Consider the following 21,635-nt stretch of genomic DNA (forward strand, 5'->3'; position numbering starts at 1 on the left):
AAATATTTTCATTAAAACCATAATCAAAGTGAAAAAGTTAGTAAAAAGGAAGAAAATACCTCAATATGCTGTAATTAGACGAAGCTTCCTATCTGTATGTCGAGTTCTCATGACGAATTGAATCAGAAATGTAAGTAACCCTGGATGAGCACTTAATGAAATCGATTTCAATTTTCACTAAGCCCATTGATTACAAGGGAAGAGGAAAGAAGGTAACGACAGACGTGAAGGATGTAAGCTGCGTTATGTCAATTGAGTTATGCTAAGGGATGGTGGAGTTATACAGGGGTTGTGGATTAAATTTTGAAGCAAGAATGTAATGAAGGTTAATTGGCTCACCAGTACCTGATTTTTTATCCGATTTTGGTGTTTTCTGAAGCACCGTCTAATGAAGGCAAACCTAAATGTATCACCTCGTTAAGCATCGTTATTGCAATACTCAAGGTACCTAACCTGAAAATAGATCACATTACACGTTTCACATACTACGTCGAACACATTTTCCTGCAATGAAAAAGTATAATAATACGATAAATAACTCATCTTCTTACTGAGAGATTTTTTGGAGAATTTCATATTTGGGGAGGAAAATAAACATGAAAGGCATAAGCAAAGTTAGAACTACGAACCTTTAAGTCTTTAAGAGTATCAAATATTCATCCTTTCAGAAGTATAATCAGAATTCAGAATTAGATATAAACAAATGTTTTATTTACCTTAATAAATTTTAAAATTCGTCACCTGCATTTTTAGTAATCATCTTTGATATAGCTTCCACATTTGGGGTGAAGAATCTATATAATAAGAAAAGAGTATCAAGATGCCAAATTATTTGTTTCTCTTTTTAAATGGACAAAAAGTTTTGTTTAAGGTATTTTATATAATGAAAATACAGTTTGTAGTAATCGTACAGTTGAAACACAAATACACGGTCTAGAAAAACTGGATATGCATAAGCTTTCTTCAGTTATGAACAAAGCTTTGTTATAAGTGCATGTGTGTATTAGGTATGTATTTAAACAAAGTTGTTCCATGAAGGAATTTGACCAAGTAGGTATTGTGGAAATTATTAAAATGGTGAAAAAATAGATTCTTTATTGTTGTGTAATCCATCTGGAACTATCATTGCGAGTAAGCACGGTAATGTTTGTAGGAATAATCAAAAAATTGATAGGAATAATAAAAAATTATTATTTAATTAGCCATGTTATAATCTATGGGCTTTACAAATTATGCGCCTAATGTTTGTAATCTATATGTTTTAACCTAGAAATTCATTCACACATTTCATCAAACACATAGGGTGTGCAAAAAAACCTGGATAAGTACAATAACAACAGTAGTGAAGAAGAGTTGCTCTCCAGAATAATAACCTAGAAATTATGCGCCTAATGTTTGTAATCTATATGTTTTAACCTAGAAATTCATTCACACATTTCATCAAACACATAAAGTGTGCAAAAAAACTTGGATAAGTACAATAACAACAGTAGTGAAGAAGAGTTTATACCCAGAATTACGATAGAATTACCTTAAGATTTTTAATCTCCATTTGAAGTTTTTTATTTGCATCTTTAAGCTCCTCAGTTTCACTTCTTAGCTGATTCAAAACACGGATGACATCATTTAGTATGACAGACTTGTCAGTTCTGGCGGGTCTACCAGGTTCCAATGTAGAGCCCAAATTTGCGAACCTGCACAAAGCATAGACACACTTTTCAGACGAAATACTTCTAAACTGACTCGATTTGTATAAGAAAACATAGCAAAACTGCAAAAACCATGATTTTTCTCTAAGGGTCTGAAAAGTCTAGTATATTACCGAAATGGATTTCAAATTTGTGTAAGAAAAAGCACATATCTCGTTCATCTTGTCGCTTCGCAATTTTTCGTGACAAGCTTTAGCACCTGCTTTGTTGCAAGAATTAGTCCGTCCACTGTCCATATCAAGCTTATGTAAATTCACAATACTTGGAAACCTTGTCCTCAGCTTCAGCATGACGTAACTTGTTCTCCGCAGCTAGAACTAATTTTATTTCCTTGTCGTGGCGATCTATAGCTAAGCTGGCAAGGATTTGCCTCTCAATCTTGCCTTCACTTGTACGGAAAACTTCCAAGTGTGTACAGAAGAGATTGATTGTCTCCCTGTAGTATTCAGTTATCCTAGGTCAGTTAAATTCTCCTATAAATTTGACAGTAATAGGCTGTAAGAAGCTGAAGATTAAAATAATATCCCTAAAGCTTACCTACCTAGTAAGAAGCTCGATAAGATTAACTTCCCTGCCATGCCATGAGATTTCACCAAGAATACCATTTTTAATCTCCTTTTGACGTTTTTCATTTGCATCTTTAAGCTCCTCAGCTTCACTTCGTAGCTGATTCAAAACACGGATGTCATCATTTAGTATGGCAGAGTTGTCATTTCTGGCAGGTCTCCCAGGTTCCAATGTACAGCCCAATTTTGCGAACCTGCACAAAGCATAGACACACTTTTCAGCCGAAATACTTCTAAATTGACTCGATTTGTCTAAGAAAACATAGCAAAACTGCATAAACCATGATTCTTCTCTAAGGGTCTGAAAACTCTAGTACATTACTGAAATTGAATTCAAATTTGTGTAAGAAACAACACACCTCTCGTTCATCTTGTCGCTTATTCGCAATTTCTGGTGACAAGCTTTAGAACCTGCTTTGTTGCACGAATCAGTCCGTCCAATGTCCATATCAAGCTTATGTAAATTCACAATACTTGGAAACCTTGTGCTCAGCTTCAGCATGACGTAACTTGTTCTCCGCAGCTAGAACTAACTTTATTTCCTTGTCGTGGCGATCTATAGCTAAGCTGGCAAGGATTTGCCTCTCAATCTTGCCTTCACTTGTACGGAAAACTTCTAAGTGTGTACAGAAGAGATTGATTGTCTCCCTGTATTATTCAGTTATCCTAGGTCAGTTATCCTAAAACAAATAAACTCAGAATAAACGCCCTATTGATAAAACAGAAAAACTGAAACCATTCCCCATTTCAATACCTCATTGAGATGGTAAGAGAAGTGAATATGTAATTTAGGTCTAAAATGAAATCGTTCAAAAAATCAATTACAAAATCTATATAAAAAAACATAAAAATTATGACACATTAGAGATACAAACACATGATGTCATAATTCATTCAATATTGAAGTCATTGATGAGGAGATTAATGAGGCGTTATCCTTCCGAAAATTGAAAATATAAATTGGGGGAGACGGGAGTTTAGATTGGGGGGAGTGGGAGCAAATATAAAAGTGACTGTTAGAGGATGCTTCTCTAATTAGAGATGTATAAGATAATGGGCGAGACAAGAAAGCTATAAAAGTTAATTAGGGATTAGTAATCAATGGAGGGTATATAGATAAGTATCATCACCTTCTGTTTTGTGAGAGACTGAGAGCCCTCTTTGCAGCCTCCAAACACCTTGAAATGACATACCAACCTTGAGCACCCTTGCACCACAGTCTCCATATTACACAACAACATAATTGAACCAAGTTTTCAGTTTTCTTGTACCTGAATTTGAGAATCGTTATATTTATATCTACGTTTGAAGTACAAACTATATCTCACCAAATGTATGATAAAGCGACTATATATTTTATTCTAATCTTTTACCTAGATTTTCTTTAGAAACTGTTGACGTACCAACCTCGTCAAAGAAGTCCATAATTTTGCTTGATTTGTAACAAATAACGAAAAATTAAGGGGACAGAATGTAAATTCAAACAACACAAACTAAAGATGTTTTATATGAATCCAAACAAAGGGATAAAATTATAAGATCTAGGATGGAGCCTCTAAATGCTCTACAAAGTAGGATGCCCTATATAACATTAGATATAGGTTTGAAAGGTTGCAACACTCCTAAGGCATCTCATATATAGTTTGATAAGGCCGCGGCTTTGGGGAATAAAGAAAATTCTCCGAGAAATAAAGACTTTTCTTAAAACTAGTTAAATAAGATTGACTTTTGATGTTTCTTTTTATTGCTAAGGGGCTTCTAATTTTAGAAGATGCTATAAAAAAGGTTCCTCCATCTCATCACCTCTCTCTGCCACTTCATCTTCTCGACACCTCATCATCTTCTCCGGCGAAAGTCGCCGGCCGACCAATTTTCCGGCCGGCGACCTTCAAACATAAAAAAAAAAATTCTCTCTCCTCTCTCTCTCTCTAATTTTTTTTTTCTTTTCTCTCTCTCTCGAACATATCTAGAGAGAGAGGTGGTCTGTTCGTGAGATGTAGTACCTTTAATGTGATATCACCTCTACGGATCTACACTGAAACGAGCCGCAAATGGTATTTGAGTTTTGCCCGACTGTGTCGTTTTTGTACCCATTTTTTATGGTTGTACTGTTGAATGAGGATGATAGACAGATAGAGAAGAAAGAAAGATGTTGAGATTAGTTTGGTATGTAATGTTAGCATCTAAATTAGATCTAACCATGTATGATGAGAATAAGTTGGTACGGTTTGGGCAGAAGTTCTAAAGGCATGATATTGTATGGTGATGATCAGTATGGTTGAAAGAAGTCAAAAGAAGAACAAATCAAAAAGACCCATTTCTTTGTTCTTCTATTCTAATAACAGAAGTCCATAAACGGATGATCTAAATAGTTGTGGGTATATACATACATCTCACGAACAGACCACCGACCTTCTCTCTCTCTCTAGATCTGTTCTAGAGAGAGAGAAAATTTTAAAAAAAAAAAGTTTTTTTTTTTTTTTTTTATGTTTGAAGGTCGCCGGCCGGAAAATTAACCGGCCGGTGACTTTCGCCGGAGAAGATGATGAGGTGTCGAGAAGATGAAGTGGCAGAGAGAACAGATGAGATGGAGGAGAACTTTCAAAAAAATGTATTTTGTACTCCCCATAAAAATTTATTCCCCGGAGAATTTTAAAAAAAATCTGAATTCCCTTGAGAATTTATTCCCCGGAGAATTTTTTTTATTCCCCAAAGTTGCGGCCTTTGATAATGTGTTACGAAGGAAACATTCATCATTCAAATAATGAAAAAATATTGTTTTCTTTCTCATGTTATTTTATTTATTTCAAATCTTCAATGACAAAAGTATATGTGGCTTATTTTCTGAACACGGGTAAGTTCTTTTCAATTTTTCATGAGCAAAAGCTTTCTAAATCTTATTCGAATCTTGAAATGTAAATCTTAATCTCCCAACCCTAACAAAAGAAGAGGATAATGGTATGAGTTTAGTTAGGCATTTTATCAAACAATTAGTGTGTGCCAAATGTCTGAGTAATACTAATAACGGATGCAGCCAAACCTGTTTGATCGATTCCTTCCATGACCTCTTCCGATGTAATCAAACTATTAAAAAACCAAGATATTTCTAACCAGCAGTATGTCTAATTCATAATGAACTTAACAACAAAAACGGAATGGTAAAATTTTTCATCTAAAGAAGCTAATCCCGGAGCACCAAGAAGTACATATTAACTTACCAATCCGCTACATATGGAAAAGTAGAAAGAGGTAAAATCAGATTAAGCTCAGCAATCAATGAAAATGAAAAAAATGAATATATTATAATGCCGGGAAAAAGTGTTCAAACGCTTGAATTAGATATACCAGATGTAAGGGGTCCGAGCTTAACCGAAATTATTTTACTTTTTTGTTTCTTCTTCCTTCTCTTTGTCTCTGCAAAATCACACAAGAGATGGGAGGCTCCCTATCTCTTTAACTCTATCTCTCAGTCTATAAGAAATCAGGAAACCCAAAGGAGGGGACAATTAATAATTTTGGAAAAATAAATGGGATTTCAATCTTTCTAATCATAGATGTAAAATGAACAAAGAAAAATCAATAAAACTTAATTGTTTCAAAGAGGGATATCAATTGAGTATGAAATCAAATGGAGTATTAGATTTTCCACTAAAGATAAATCAAATTAGACACCTTCAATCATCTGAAGCAATTGTTTTCCCAACATTTCCAACACAGTTTAAGATGAACTCACCAAAATAATGTTTGAATCAAAACCCTAAAAAGTAGTAAATCTCAATATTAGATGACATGGAGATAAAAGAAATCAACTAATGAACTTAGGTTTTCTAGGAATCATGGTGACAAAATATTCAATGAAAGTAATCATTCTAGATGAAAGGGAGATACAATGAAGTTGTCTGCTTAAGAAAGAAGAAATTCAATGAATCATTCTAAATGAGAGAGGAGGGCTTTTGGTGGTTCGCATGAAGAAGAAAGAGAGACGTAACAGAGAGTAAGGAATAGGAACTCGTAAATCTGGAAGGTTGTCCCACTCATACATCTATGTGGCAATCTAGTCATAATCTAGAGACATTTATTTTGTCCTAGTCACAAGTATCTGTTTTGTATAATAGATATATATGTGGGCGGGTGGCGCGCATATTTACATGTATATAAATTTATTTCCTTCTTAAAGTTCCAACTTTCTTAAAAAAAATATAAGACATAAATATATGACTGTGAAATTAAATCATTATTAGCCCTATATGTATCATCATCCAAAATATTTTCATATAAACTCTGTTAAGATTGTCCTGCATTGGATAGGAGAGAGAAGAGAGGTGAAAATATTTTCATATAAACTCTGTTCAGATTGTCCTGCATTGGATAGGAGAGAGAAGAGAGGTGAGATGCCTCCAATATTTTCATCAGTGGTTGGGGTTTTTCTTCTCCTTTGTTACGGAAGTGTTGGGGCTTTCATTTGGATTTAAACTTAGCCAAGACCGCCAAAATTTTGAAGGCATCTCACCAGTGTTGCCGGCTTTGGGCAGACACCTATGCACTAAGGTCCTATGGAGCAAAGAGAAATTATGTTGTCGACCCCTGCTTTTGCTCTTCACCATACTTCGATGTAAATATTTACTGGGGGTGTTTGTTGGTTCGTTATCCTGTAACTTGGAGTCGTCCGCTACCAAACCGCTCGTGGTTTGGTTACCAACCAAACCTTCAATGAGGATTTGGATACTACTGGATACTAAACTATCCATAGAAACAGTTTGTTACCATGAAAATCAACAAATCGAGTTACTTTCTTCGTACATTGACGCATAAAATCATGACAAAACATGAAGCTTTCCGAAATTGGTTTTTTGAAGCCTTTAATAGTAGGACTCTTGAAAATATTAAAAATATTTATTATCAAGAGTTAGAAAGGGATCAAAAAATGACAACCTTTACTATTTGGTTTCATAATTGGTACCCTAATCAGAAAACTATCCATGTTTTAGAAGATTATACAAAAATATGGACTAAGAGTGATGGAACTAAGATTAATTCTATTCATCCTCCACCTGAAGCCTTGACTCTTAAAAATGACAATGAAAGTAAAGCACTAGAAGCAGCTCCATATGCTATACCTAGTGAATCAGTAACTACCGTCATAAAACAGCACAATCATACCAATCTAAGTCTTCAGACTATTGGTAGTCAATTAATCAGAATTGAAGATACTATTCATAATCAATTGAGTAGTATTGAAGAAAAACTTAAGGATATACCTAAAGTTTTATCTACCAAGGTTGAATCCACTTCAAAAAATAAAGACAAAGAAATTGTTGAAGTAGATGTTAAACCTAGCCCAGAAATCAAAGACTTTAAACTGTCTGATAAACAGGATGTAGACTTTGCTAATTTAATCATTGAAAGAATGAAAAATTTAAAGATTAATATTATTAGCCAAGATTCTAGTACTGAAAACTCTGATCTTGAGTCTGGACCAGATATCAGTAAAATTCAAACCATGTTATATAAACTTGGTAATGAACCTAATACAGGTTTTAAGACCTATTATAAGAGACCTACTCCTCAAGATCTCCTCTTTGAGGAAGACTTTTATCAAAATCAGAATTCTTATAATGGTCGTTCCATTTATGAATGGAATATTGATGGTCTTTCAGAATATCAAATTTATGAAGTTGTTCATAAAATGTTAATGTATGCCAGCATTTGCAAAGCTAGTGGTAATGATGATTCGGCTGTGGCTAAATTCATTGTTACTGGTTTTGTTGGTGCCTTAAAAGGATGGTGGGATAATGTTCTCACTGTTGCCCAGCAGACTGAAATTTTCACAGCTACAAAACCTGAACCAAATACTGCACAAGTTAAACCTGATGCAGTTTATACTTTACTTCAGACTGTTCTTTTGCATTTTGTGGGAAGTCATCCTCAAAGACAAGAGAAAAGTCGAGAACTTTTACAGAACCTTAGATGTCCATCTTTAACCCATTTTAGATGGTATAAAGATGTCTTTATCTGTAAAGTTATGCAACGCAATGATGCTAATTCTGAATATTGGAAGGCTAAGTTCATTGATGGACTTCCTCCTCTTTTTGCTGAAAAAGTTAGACAAAGACTAAGAGATCAAAATAATGAAAACATCATCTCTTATAGTTATCTAACTTATGGACATATAATTACTACTTGTGTTCAAACTGGATTAGAAATTTGTAATGATATGAAATTACAATACCAATTGAAAAAACAGAATTTGCATGGGAAAAAAGAAATTGGTGAATTCTGTAGTCAATTTGCATATGATATGAAAATTGATTATCCAAAATCTCATAAAAGGAATTCTAGAGATTCGAAAGAGTATTCTCGAAAATCTTATTATAAGAAAAGAAGAAAATACAAACAGAATAAAGAAATTTATTATCAGAAGCCTCGACATAAGAAAAGATTTAAAGGAAATTATATTCCTAATAAATCTGAAATAAAATCAGGACAAAAAACAAGTAATAAAACTTGTTTTAAATGCGGAAAAATAGGGCATTATGCTAATAAATGTTCTACCAAAAGAAAACTGAATGAATTAAAAATTGATGACAATCTAAAAGCTGAATTAAGCAAAGTTTTCCTGACCTCTAATACTGAAGAAGAATTTTCATCTTCTAGTGACTCTGAGGATGTCAATGAAATTGACTTTCTATCTTCTAGCCAATCAGAAGATATATCTGAAAAGGAACCTTGTTCAGGACAATGTTCTAAAAACCAAGACTATTGGAAAGCCATTGTAGAAATGAATGGCTTGAGTATTAATGTTTTAACAGATACTCAATCAGAAATAATATCTATGATAGATAAAGTAACAGACCCTCTGCTAAAAAGTAAAATATTACAATTTTGCTTAGAACAGACAAAAAACTCTCCTAGTTCCTTTGAGAAACCGAATATTACTAAACATTACAGTATGAAAGAAGTACTTCAAAGACTTGAAGGAAAACCAGAAACTTCTCTAAAACCTTCTACTTCTCAAGATTTAAGAAGTGAGGTAAATATAGTTAAATCTGAAATAAAACTCATCAGAGAAGAGTTAGATAACCAGAATACCAGACTTATTCAATTAGAAAGTCTAGCTGAAAAACATCAACCAAAAGATAAATCGATTACTATTCTAAACACAGAACCATCTAGTATTTTAGATGATAATCTTATCTTTTTAAATACTATGCAGAAAATTACCTATCAGAAATGGTATATAAGTATTAATATTGTTATCAACAAAGAATATACCATTACTAATGCAGTAGCATTGGTGGATAGCGGAGCTGACATGAACTGTATTAGAGAAGGTCTAGTTCCGACTAAATACTTCGAAAAAACCGTACAAACTCTACATTCTGCAAGTGGAGATAGAATGCCAATTAATTATAAGCTACCTGAAGCTTATATTTGTAATAAAGGAATCTGTATTCCACAAACCTTTATTTTAATCCGAAATTTATCTCAAGAAGTTATTCTGGGAACTCCATTTATTAATTTATTTTTCCCTTATGACAAGATAGATGAAACCGGATTATATGCTAGTTTTCAGAATCATAAAATACATTTTGAATTTATTACTAGCCCTGAGACCAGGACTTTAAATGAGTTAGAATATTTAATTAATTCTAAAACTGCTCATTTAAACTTCTTACAAGAAGAAATACATAATTTGAATATTTCCGAGAAATTGAACTCCCCAGAAATAAAACTAAAAATCAAAGAAATTGAAAATCAATTTCTAACCGAAGTTTGTAGCAATATTCCCAATGCTTTTTGGGAAAGGAAGAAATATATTGTATCTTTACCTTATAAACCTGAATTTGATGAAAAAACTCAGATTCCGACTAAGGCTCGTCCTAGTCAAATGAATGCTGAATATCTTGAACTTTGTAAGAAAGAAATTCAAGATTTATTAGAAAAGAAGCTTATCAGAAAAAGTTATTCACCATGGAGTTGTACCGCTTTCTATGTGAATAAAGCAGCTGAAAAGGAAAGAGGTGTTCCAAGGCTTGTAGTAAATTACAAACCTTTGAATGATGCTCTGAAATGGATTAGATATCCTATTCCAAACAAAAAAGATCTTTTAGATAGATTGCATTCTGCAAAAATATTTTCTAAATTTGATCTTAAATCTGGATACTATCAGATTCAACTAACTGAAGAAGATAGATATAAAACTGCATTTACTGTACCCTTCGGGCATTATGAATGGAATGTTATGCCATTTGGTTTAAAAAATGCCCCTTCAGAATTTCAAAATATTATGAACGATATTTTTATTCCGTATTCAAATTTTACTATTGTCTATATAGATGATATATTAGTATTTTCATCTAATATAGATCAACATTTTAGACATCTTAGAATTACAAAAGATGTTATCAGAAAAAATGGTTTAGTCATATCTGCACCTAAAATGAAACTCTTTCAAACTGAAGTTAGATTTCTAGGACAGAATATTAGTCAAGGGACAATAATCCCTATTGACAGAAGCATTGAATTTGCCTCTAAATTTCCTGATGAAATTAGAGACAAAAATCAATTGCAAAGATTTTTAGGAAGTCTTAATTATATAGCAGACTACTATCAGAATATAGCAATGGATAGTGCTATTTTATATGATAGGCTTAAAAAGAATCCATTACCTTGGGATGGTCAGCATACCCAAGCAGTCCGAAAAATCAAACTTAGAGTAAAACAATTACCATGTTTAGGGTTAGCAAACCCTCAATGGTTCAAAATTGTTGAAACGGATGCCTCTGATATTGGTTATGGAGGTATTCTAAAACAGAAAAACCCTTCTACCAATAAAGAAGAATTACTTAGATTCGCATCTGGAATGTGGAAGAATGCTCAGAAAAACTATTCCACCATCAAAAAAGAAATGTTATCAATAGTCAAATGCATTTCTAAATTTCAAGATGATTTATTAAATCAATCTTTTCTACTCCGTATTGACTGTAGTGCTGCAAAAGATATTTTGCAAAAGGATGTTAAAAATTTAGTTTCTAAACAAATTTTTGCAAGATGGCAATCTGAATTATCTGCATTCGATTTTAAAATTGAATATATTAAAGGAAATCAGAACTCTCTTCCTGATTTCTTAACCCGTGAATTTTTGCAGAATAAAGATGGAACCACCTGATAAAGGAGCAGGAGGATCCAGATATCCGAAGAAAGTAAATCAGAAAAAAGGGAAGTTTTCTTCTCTATCAGAATTCCCTGTAGTAGGATCATCCTATCAGGATAAACCCAATCCGAAACTAACTGCTAAAGATATCCTAAAAAAGAAAATCATTTATGCTAAAAAGTTAGTAACTGAAAAAATTCTATCTGTATCCTTAGAAGATGTCCAGTGGAAACATGATCCATGGCACATCAAGGAACGGTACTTAGGAGTACAAAACTATCCTATCCAAGATGGCAAGCATAGATATATCTATGAAGCCATTTTAAATGAAACAGAATCTGTACAAATGGTACACCACCATTATAATCTGAAAGACAGTAAGTCTCCTATAACACATTCTAAGTGTTATATAGTAAAAGTCTTACATATAACAGAATGGGCTCTTGACCCCTCAAGACCCAGAAGCCTGAAATTGAATGGTCAAAACTATAATTATTGGGATTATGTTTTGGCATGGTCATTCATGTTCTATTATCAGAATCCGATCAGGAAACACTCCTGGTTTATCAGCATTAACCCTGAAATTGTTAAGGGAAAAGGTTTCCCTCTCTGGTTTCTGCATTGGTGGGAGAAATTCGGTCCAGAACTGAGTTTCTTACCAGATATACTGAAAGACCCTTGGCTAAAATGGTATGAGTGTCATCCAAAGCTCAAGGGAAAAACTGCAGAAAAAACCCCAAAAGGGTTATCAGCACTCTGTTATATGGCAGAGTTCAAAATACCATAGATATGGAGATGGGATCTAGAATTTCACTTTGATGATCTCTTTATTCCATGTATTAGCAGAACTTTTCATTACAAATGGTGGGATGGGTTTTCTATTACAGATACCCATAAACTCATTTGTCAAACTGTAATTGAGTATGAAAATGCCTATAAGGCTACTCAAAAATCCGTACCTATTTCACCTTCTGATAATATTTTCCAATTTTTATTAGATGATATTCAGAAAAAATATCCGAACCTTTCATCTGTAGATCAACAGATTAAAGCTATGGAAATAATTAAAAATCAATTCCTAGCTCATCATCAGAAGCAAGATATAGAGACTGAAATTCTAGGTGACTCGTCATCTCAAGAAAATCAGTATGCTGTATTGGCTGGAGAAAGCCAAGATCCGAATGAGGATTTCGATGACTCAAAATCAGCAAAATCGGATACCTCAATGGCAGATTACTGGGATGCTATCATCGAAGTGCATTCTCAGAAGTTACTAAAATCTGCAAAAGGCAAACAAAAAGATCAGTAGTTTGCTACAGTTGTACAGTAAATCCGTATTTCAGTATTATTTTTCAACAGTATCAGCATCTAGAAGACACTATTCAAAATAGTGATTGTCGGCTTAAATAGTAAAGGTCAAGACTATTTCGACAGGAAGAGTCAAGAACTATTTCGACAGGAAGAGTCAAGAACTATTCTCAACAGTAGAAGGCGGCTTACTGTGCCAACAGTAGATGGCGGCTTACTGTGGCAAATAGTAAAAGGCAAATAGTAAAAGTCAATTTTACTATTCACTATTTATCAGAAGACGACAAAGTAGACCTGGAAACCGGAACTGGTCCGGTCATCTAAAAATTTTTATAAATTCCGAATGTTGGTTCATTCTGAACATAAGCAATTTCTTCTAAGTTTTTCTCTTCCAAGTTTCTTCTTCTAAGTTTTTTCTTTTCAAGTTTTTAGTTTCTTCTCTCTTTCTCTGTCAAGCTCTGTAATAGTAGTTTGTAATTAAATCTAGAAGATTAATAAAGCCGAAGTATTTTGAAGATTAAGGGGCTTTTCTGCTCTCCCATCTTTGTAAGTTTTCTCTTTATCTCTTTATCTCTTATTGGTATATATATATATATATATATATATACTAGGGTATAGCCCGTGCCCTATGGTCACGGAAATTTCTATATGCATGTTAGGTAGTTTTGGTTTTTTTTGGGTAGTTATAAAAAAATGGGAGAGAATTAAGGAACTTCTGTTTTAGTGGGTTTGAAATTCAATTTTGGTTGTGGAATGTCGTGGTTTTTTGTGGGTAGTTATCGAAAAGGTGGGAGAGAATTAAGGAATTTCTGTTTTAGTGGGTTTGAAATTCAATGGTTAGATTAGACAATTCTTGATCAATATCGGACGGACGTGAATATCCAAAACATAAATCGACGGTCCACCTCAAAAAACACCATTGTGTTTTATATAATAGATATATATATCTATTATATAAAACACAATGGTGTTTTTTGAGCTCGACCGTAGATTTATGTCTGAGATATTCATGATCGTCCGATTTATTTCTAATCTAGTGACTGATTTTAAATTTTAGAAAAATAACCACCCACCCACTATTCTCTCCCTCCCACGTTTTTTCACAACTCTCCTTTAAACATCCTATAATCTCTCCACATGTTCAGAAAATTAGTTACAAACCACCCACTAAATTCTCTTCCTTCCCACTTCCTACTTATTTTCTCACGAAATTATGAAATTATGCCGTGGCGGAGGCACGGGCTATACCCTAGTATATATATATAAGAAAATGAAATACAAATGAGGCATAAGGATGTCAAGAAGAAAAATAACTTTAACAATATACAGGGAGTCAATGAATTTACAAAGAAAAAAGATTAAAAGATGAAATAATCTATAAATAATGGGTCAAAATGGAGTAATACAGGTCTAATATACGAATTTACCCATAAAATAACAAAAAGAAGGTGGCCGGACTTGAACATGAGACCTCCTATTGGTAAGAATTCATGAAGACCACCACACCATCCTCTCTCCGACGTCAATCATATTGGGTTTTATGTTTCTATACTATTGTCCCCGTGGGGGCACGTGCCCCCAACATAGGTCCGCCCTTATGGAAGGGAACAATGGGAGCAATAATGAAGAAGAAGAACAACAAAAAAAAATTTAGAGAGAAAATTTTAAGGAAATTTGAAGGGTTTTAAATAAATTGAAGCAAAAAAAAAAACACAAATTTCTGGGTATAAAGGGACTATTTAGTCCACCTTACCAGACATTTCAAAGCTTTGACTCATACACTATTTTTTGAATTTATTAAAATGAGATAGCTTACAATATTTGTTTTTATTTTGAAAATTTTCTTTTTTTTCTTTATGAACTTTCTCTAAACATTTCTTTTCAACAATTGGATTTTTTTTTTTGTTAAGAGAATTAGAATTAATAATTAAGGAGAGAAAAAGGTGTATGTGGGCTTCATGCAGAATGGGCTTTTGCCGGCCAAATAGCAAAAAAAAAAAAAACTACATGATTGTTTCTATTAGAACTACTCAAGAGTAAAGATACAGTAAGAGCTCAAAATTTCAAAATTGCATCATTCACTTTCTAAACTTCTCTCTCTCTCTCATCATTTCATCTTTCAAAATTGAATTTTTGGATTTGAGAGGCTTTGAATAGAGTGGTAAAAGAAGAAAATGTGGTGCCTATAGATTTTCACTAAATCATATGTACTAAGCGACCAGCTTCTGCGGGTAAAAGAATGGCTCAGTGTGCGCCCTAGACTACGGCCAATCTGACACTACATTTCTGTAGGCGCTCCTTTTAGTTTTTCTATAGGCGCTCAGTTTTGTTTAGTTGTTTGAAGACTAAGGGGGGGGTAGTGGAGCGGGACTTTCATAGACAAAATGTCCCGTAGACATTTCAAGACATTTCGGATGAGTTATTATAGACAACATGTGTTCATAGACATTTTCAAGACATTGAGAGTTTGTAGACAAAATGTCTTTATAGACATTTCAAGACATTTGATCCATAGACAAAATGTCCTGGGGACATTTTAAGATCTTGAGTCCATTGACAAAATGTGTAATGCATATTATATTTGTGCTAATCAAAAATATATTTTTCGACTTTTGTAGACATCTGTGAATATTTGTGGACATTGATGGACATTTGGTAGACATTTATTATTTTAATATTATTATTATTATTTAATCACATGAAATAATATATTAATACTAACATTTCAAAAATATATTTTTCGACTTTCGTAAACATCTGTGAATATTTGTGGACATTGATGGACATTTGGTAGATATTTATTATTTTAATATTATTATTATTTTTTAATTACATGAAATAATATATTTATACTAACATTTCAAAAATATATTTTTCGACTTTCGTAGACATCTGTAAATATTGTGGACATTGATGGACATTTGGTAGACATTTACTATTTTAATATTATTATTATTGTTTAATCACATGAAATAATATGTTTATACTAACATTTCAAAAATATATTTTTCGACTTTCGTAGACATCTGTGAATATTTGTGGACATTGATGGACATTTGGTAGACATTTATTATTTTAATATTATTATTATTGTTTAATCACATGAAATAATATATTTATACTAACATTTCAAAAATATATTTTTCGACTTTCGTAAACATCTGTGAATATTTGTGGGCATTGATGGACATTTGGTAGACATTTATTATTTTAATATTATTATTGTTTTTTTATCACATGATGGACTTCAAATGTCTCTTGTTTTTTGAAAGACATTTTGGCTTCCAAATTTGTCCCAAATCCTTCACAAATTCATCAAACTATGAAGTCCACCAAAGTCTGGGACATATTTTGTCTACAATCGAATGCCTCGGACTTTCATAGACTCTCAAATGTCTGGATTTGAATGCCTCAGACTTTCGTGGACTCTCAAATGTCTGGATTTGAATGCCTCAGACTTTCGTGGACTCTCAAATGTCTGGATTTGAATGCCTCAGACTTTCGCGGACTCTCAAGAGTCCGCGAAAGTCTTGCTCCACTACCCCCCCCCCCCCCCCCCCCCTAAGAAAAAGGAAGTACAAACCCATCAACTCCAACAAGTATTTAGGTTTGAAATGCAATTGTCAACCTAAATTCATGGATCACATTTTGGGAAATAAAGTTGTAAGTGAATATCTCCTTTTTAAAATAATCGGTGAAGAACTAGACATTAGAAGGTCTGGTGAACCAGATCACCGATGAAGACCCCCACCACGGAAGAGAGAGAAGGGAGGGAAGAAGAAGAAGAAGAAAGAAGAAGAATAAAAGAGAAGAAGAGAGAGGAAGAAGAAAAGAAAAGAATAAGAAATAAATTAAAAAAAAAAAAATTGAAGGTCGTCAGAAAATTTGGCCGACCGACGACTTTCGTCGGAGAAGATGACGAAGTGGCGGGAGAAATGAAGTGGAAGAGAGAGGTGATGAAATGGAGAGAGGGAGGGATGGGGTTGCTTTATGTTGTTAAAAAGTTTGAGAACTAGTTCTATTTTGGCCCGCAAGGGTACTTTCGGAAAAAGTTGAATTTTTTTTATTCTTAAAACTAAATTGAACTGCCGACACTTAAGGAGGCTAAAACGACGACTTGGTCACAAATTAGAGATCAAAACAAAATTAACCATTGAGTATTAAGTCTTAAACTTTTTATGGTTGTGATTTGTGAATCTATAATAAGAAAAGGTGAAGTTCATAATTCCCATCTGTCCATCTTTGTTTATGAATCAAGAACAAAATATAGTTGAAAATATATCAAACCCTAGAATTTGGGTGTTAAGATTTTGATTGATTAGTCCAAAAGTTCCTCACAATATCAACTTCTTCTTTACTTGGTTGCAGGTTAGAGAAAATGAAAGCCAGTTTTGATCTAATAGTCACGTTCGACCGCCTAGATCAAAACAAAGTGCAGGAGGTTGGAATGTAAACTTTGTGAAATAAGGGATCAAAACCGAAACACTATTATCTAGTCCAACACCTCGGTGTCACCTCAAATTCTCATTCGAGACGTGTCTAACCACGTGGGATGAGGTTTGGAGTAGGTCTACGAAGTCCGTCCTACCTAACATTTTTTTAATATTAATATATTTTTACCTTAAACTATCAAGAACAAATTCCATTAAACAACTTGTTTTTTTGGAGATATACCATATATTTCTCTGATGACAATATATACCATATTTGACACTTCTGAGTTTTCTTCCTACCTTTTGATGACAAAAGCTTATAGGCAGTTTGTAGGAACCCTACCTTTAAATTGAGGTGGGTCCCCAAGGGAATTCTTAGGGTACCTTTAGGACACATGACCTATTTTAGTACAGATATTTGTTCCTTGGCAAATCATCAAAGAATCATTAAGGGGATGTTGTGGTTGGAAAGAGTTGGAGGAAAACTATAAATCTCTTTAGTATGGATTAGGGGTTTGATCATTTAGATTCTTAATAGGGTAACATCTTTAGAAAATTCATGAATGAGGGTGCAAAAATCCTTAACATGGGTTATAATGACCTTAAATTGTCATCCACAATGAAGGTGAATGATGTATCATGTTGGTTTTAATTTAATTCCTCATTCGTCCCTACCCTTTTTAAAGGGCTTTTATGACATGTACCCTAATTGGTGTAAGAAGTGACCTACATGAAGTGTTGCACCATCTATAGAGGTTGATAGTGATATGACTCAATTGGCCACTTGTGCATAGTGGTGGACCACTATATGGTTAAAAGTGGATTGCAATATATGAGTGTAGGTTGATAAGAAGTGGGTGTTTGTCCAATATTATCTTTCTTCTTTTTCATTAATAAGGAAGTGTGGGACTACAATACATAGGAGAGATGGGAGACGGAATATAATTTCATATAGTTTTATGCGTATGTGATCTTTCCCTTTTAGCTAGAGCATTTGCCTGTCATTTCCTTCATCGAGAGATGTATGTGAATCAAATGCGGTTGATTTGCGTATTTAGTTGTTGGATTTGCTTGATGTGGGGCTTGGTTTGCCACGAAATGATGGTCTCCAGTTTTCGCTTTTGATGTAGATGAACCTATAGTTCTGTTTTGATGCCCATTTTATCCTTTCTAATATTACTTTCGCTTCAATTTCTTCGCTAGTACGGGTTCTGAGATTAACTATTTCAGCCGCAATAAATTAAGCACTGTGAACTTTTATAGTGTTCTTTTTATCGTCCGAAAGAGGCATCTTTGTTCTTATTTTATTCTATCTTTATTACTTTATCCATTTTTGTTATTTTAAAAAGGCTTCAATTTGTGACCAACTAAGCTATTAGGCTTAACAAAAAAAAAAACTAAGCTATTAGGCTTTTATAATTGTCTAACATTCTAAAATGGGTTCAAAACTGTAATTTCATTCGTCAATTTTTTACCATCAATTTGTTCTTTTCGTTTTGATTTAGAAAAAAAAAAGTATTTTCATCTTCTCATTTTGTATTTCTTTCCTTTAGGTCTTAGCAGACGGTCGATCATCGACTGGCTTGATACCGACGATTTTATAAAAAGGATTTTTAGAAAAAGATCTTCCTTTCACCATCGCTACTACCACCACCGTCGAAAACTCCGTCACAACCATAAAAAAAGTTTTTAGGAAAATATATTTTTCTTCCTTTGGAAAGCTTTTCATCGTATCAGTTTTCATTAAGTCAAATTTCAAACTTACTTGATCGTATTTCACGTTAGCGTTTGTATTGAAAAACTTTTATTTGATGTACCAACCGTGGCCCCACCAATCTAGGGTCGGACTGGGATTTAGGCTTAAATGGGCCAGCTCGATCAAACAATATTTCAACCCGGATGTGGTAGACTCAACACTATTTCGAACTCAAGTATGGTATGCCCGGGTTGAAGCCTCGACCGACCTGCTCATTTTCAGGTTGTCTCGGCCTAACAAGCAACACTTGTGAGAATAGTCCCACATGGGAGAATATTTCTCTAGCAACAAGAATATAAGGTCGAGGTCTTCTCCAGTCATTGCCAATTGGTTTTGAGTTGGATGACCACAAACTTAACATGGTATCAGAGCTAGGCCCACTCGTGATAGGCTTGAAAAAATGCCACACGTGTTCCACGTCACCCGAAACAAAAAAGAAACACACGTGTTAGGCTCCAATTAAGAACGCGACACGTGAGGGGGCGTGTGAGAATAGTCTCACATGAGAGAATGGGTATCTAGCAACCAAAAATATAAGGTCTAGGTCCTCTCCACTCATTGCCAATTGATTTTGAGTTGGATGACCACAAACTTAACAACACTGACTACATTTTACAAAATGAGGTAGGTGGCTGGCAAATCAGTAAAGCAATTCACAACCCAAACTAGGGTGTATCAATCTACTGACTTCTCTCAGTCTCTTTGGGATCGAAATTTTCCTGAATCAATCAACAAAATCCCCTCGAATCTCTCGTCCAATCTAGGGTTTTGTGTGTAATAGTTTCTAGAAATTTTAAATGCTCGGTGGAAATTTAAATTGATTTTCGAGACGAAACCATAGTCCTAGTTAAAATCAACTAAGATGAAACCCTTATCTGGGTTGATTTCAACCTAAACTGAATCCTTGTCTGGGTTGATTTCAAACCATATTGGGATTTAAGGGGATAGACGTATTTGCCTTGAGTCCTCCGATATCGAAAACAAAAAAAGTGTATGTTTTTTAAATGATTTATCGGAAGGCTTCGATGATGAAATGCAATCGAGATTGTAGAACTAATGTAACGAGTAAAATGGTGGATTGTACTTCTTCCATTAGAATTCTTAGAGGAGTCCATGAATATTGGTGCCATTTTCAAGGAGGCAGAAAGTCAAAGAAGGAGCAAAGATAGTAAAAATAATGGAAGAAATATGATAGTTGAGAGAGAGATATGAAGACGGTGGTTGTGGTAGAAATCATGGGTGTAGATGGTGGTTGTTGTGGAAGGAGAGACAAGGGAAAATATTTATTTTCCTATTTTGGGATGAAGGTCGTCGGCTACCAGCTAGCGACTAGTTTCACCGAAGAAGAGCGCGAGAAAGGAAGAAATGTTGTTGAAAGAAAGAGTAGTAAATAAGAAATAAAATGTTGATTGTTAAAGTTAATTAACAGAATTATAGTCTTGGGGGCTATTTCAGAATGTTTGACTATGGGGGCCAAAATCTCTAGCTGACCACAAATAGGGTGCCAAATTGAAATTAACGTAGCCATAAAATGGGAGGTAGATCCTGACTTGGGAAAAGATTGTAGTAGATATGATCGTTCATTCGGATATGACAACGGATTCGACGTTATTTGGTCTTCCCCGTAACTGATGTTTCTCTCAGACAGACTCAAGGTGCTGATTGTAATTCTGCAGACCTTCTACGTCAGAGCTCAGGTTGCAGAGCTAGACTCAGATCCACTCTTCTGCTTTTTTAGGTCTTTAGCTCAAGGTGTCGAGGAGACTCGTGTCAACTTCGCATATCAGGCCTCTAAAGACAAAGTTCTTTCTGCTCCACCTCTTTGTTGTTTCATCAAGATCTCGCAATGCGTATTCAGAGATCCATCATGTGGCCACGCAAGTCAATTAGTTGACTTTTTAACTTGTCAAAACTGAGTAATATTTGGCAAAGCAAATTTGATTAGAAAAGAAACAAAATTTTGCGAAACTATGTATCAAAAAAATCTTCCAAAAGTTGTCTATGCAATACTATAAATTGACAAGCGAAATCATTCAACGAGAAGTATATTCTTCCACCTAGAGGTCAAGGGTTCGAGGCACACGCTGAAAAATTCAAAAAAAAAAAAAAAAAAAAAAAAAAAAAAAAAAAAAAGTATATTCGGTTTTAATACATGTAATAGTTATTGTTTTCGAAAGAAAAATTATGAATGAAGCTTAATTAGGTGATGGTATGCTTATTTTCTTTCTCAATCCGATCACTCTCTTGTTGGAAATGACATTACTGGGGAATTAATGATGAAATCTTACTTCTATAGATTATCAAACGTTGAAAGTTTATCAAACGAATACAAAAGAAGACAAATTTATTTTGATATACTAATCTGAATTTATTCTCTGCTCATAACGTATTATGAACAACTATATTTTGTTGTGTTTGTTCGTAACGTATAATTTATGTTCATAACGCATTATAAAGATAAACAAAAAATTAGTTTACAGAGGAAAACAATTTTATATTCAAATTGAAGAACAAAATGTGCAAAAAATTATAAAAATTAAGGAGGCTCGTCATGTGGTGGTGATCGGAGTTAGATGGTCAAAAGACAAAAGTAGATGCGGCAGAAAGAAGTTAAACTTCATAAACATTTGTAAAAAAAATTTGACAATTTTATTTTAGACCATTTTGCCTTAATAAAGTAAGGGGACTCATTATGTGACAAATTAGAAT

General features: G+C 33.8%; 2 long non-coding RNA genes across 2 annotated transcripts; both read right to left on the reverse strand.

Moving 5' to 3' along the window:
- Positions 1 to 254: 254 nt before the first annotated feature.
- LOC147566477 (uncharacterized) lies at positions 255 to 2,465 on the reverse strand. The gene is made up of 4 exons (XR_015237440.1): positions 2,251 to 2,465; positions 1,823 to 2,145; positions 1,532 to 1,694; positions 255 to 453 (listed from the first exon to the last, which is right to left on the reverse strand). It is a non-coding gene; the product is annotated as an uncharacterized LOC147566477 (long non-coding RNA).
- A 358-nt stretch (positions 2,466 to 2,823) lies between these two features.
- Positions 2,824 to 6,226, reverse strand: LOC147566478 (uncharacterized). The gene is made up of 3 exons (XR_015237439.1): positions 5,621 to 6,226; positions 3,406 to 3,546; positions 2,824 to 2,923 (listed from the first exon to the last, which is right to left on the reverse strand). It is a non-coding gene; the product is annotated as an uncharacterized LOC147566478 (long non-coding RNA).
- Positions 6,227 to 21,635: the final 15,409 nt, after the last annotated feature.

Source organism: Eschscholzia californica, unplaced genomic scaffold (genome assembly GCF_041429995.1).
Source record: "Eschscholzia californica isolate CP2 unplaced genomic scaffold, dmEscCali1.0.p SCAF_1, whole genome shotgun sequence".
NCBI lineage: Eukaryota > Viridiplantae > Streptophyta > Magnoliopsida > Ranunculales > Papaveraceae > Eschscholzia > Eschscholzia californica.